Raw genomic sequence first — 1,298 nt, 5'->3', positions numbered from 1 at the left:
TATATCTTAAATCATACCATACCCCAATGGGTCCCAACCTTTTTCCTTAAGGGACACCTTTTCTTTAGTGAGTAAACTGACAACCCCTGACTAAGTGACATATTTTATATTGTATTCAATGCATAATAATAACAGTACAGAGCAACTGATAAACTGGACAATGAACCTAAACTGTGTAAAGCGAGCAATTTGGATGAATTTTGAGCAGATTATTTCCTCTGAATATTGATCAGAGATGGTAAATGGTAAATGGACTGTACTTATATAGTGCCTTTTTAGTCTTCCGACCACTCAAAGCGCTGTACACTACATGCCACACTCACCCATCCGCACACATTCACATACTGATATCAGTGGCTGCCATGTAAGGTGCAAACTGCTCATCAGAAAGGAAACTAAGCATTCATACACATTCAAACACCGGAGCAATTTGGGCTTCAGTATCTTGCTCGAGTCACTTCGAAATGCAGCGAGAGGAGCTGGGGATCGAACCGCCAACCTTCTGATTAGTGGAAGGAAACACTGTCTGTGGAAACACATACTAAAGAAAAAAGTTACGTTTTTAGAAACCTATAGAGAATACTACTTGTTTGTGACAAAGATGCTCTATAACAAAAGATGGCGCATTAAAAGCTGCGGCAATGGTATAAATGCTACCATCTAACCCCAACCAGTTCAAGGCAGACGGCCACCCACCCAGAGTTGGGGTTTGTCCAAGGTTGCTGCCTCTTAAAATGAAGTTTTTCCTTGCCGCTGTCACCAAGTGAATCGGAATCGCTGTCTCTATTTTGATAGCCCTTTGTGCTTATTAAGCAACCTTTTACTATGAGCCCAAAGAAGAAGAAAAAATGTGGGTTTTATCTCCACTTCCTACATTACTTTATACTGTTTACAAAGATCATCATTAGAAAGTAGGTCAGCTCAGTTTATGTGCATTATTAAAGTTAAAAGACCCTCTGGTCCTGGCAGTCTTTCGAGTGTTTTATAGTAGGGCCATATTTTTTCACAGTGGAAACTTTAGTTACACCGTCACTAAGACTCTTTTCTGATTCACTTCAATCTACAGGCAATCTAATCTAATTTACTCAGTAAAATCATTAACTAACCTGTGATGAAATGATTGACTGTCCAGATCCCACAGTTTACCCTTTTTATCCTCTCTGCTGATGGCCTGAAGCCACAGATCTCTTCTTTTGCAGTCATTCATCATCGGGTAAGCAAAGAAAATCGTAAACTGTTTTTTTATTGTTTTTTGGTAAACATTTTCACCCAAAATGGCAAATGGAATGGCAAATGGA

The sequence above is a fragment of the Morone saxatilis genome, unplaced genomic scaffold, assembly GCF_004916995.1.
Source record: "Morone saxatilis isolate NCDOM2014 unplaced genomic scaffold, NCSU_SB_2.0 Contig21, whole genome shotgun sequence".
In the NCBI taxonomy this organism is placed as follows: Eukaryota; Metazoa; Chordata; class Actinopteri; family Moronidae; genus Morone; species Morone saxatilis.
Note: the sequence above shows the minus strand (reverse complement) of the source record.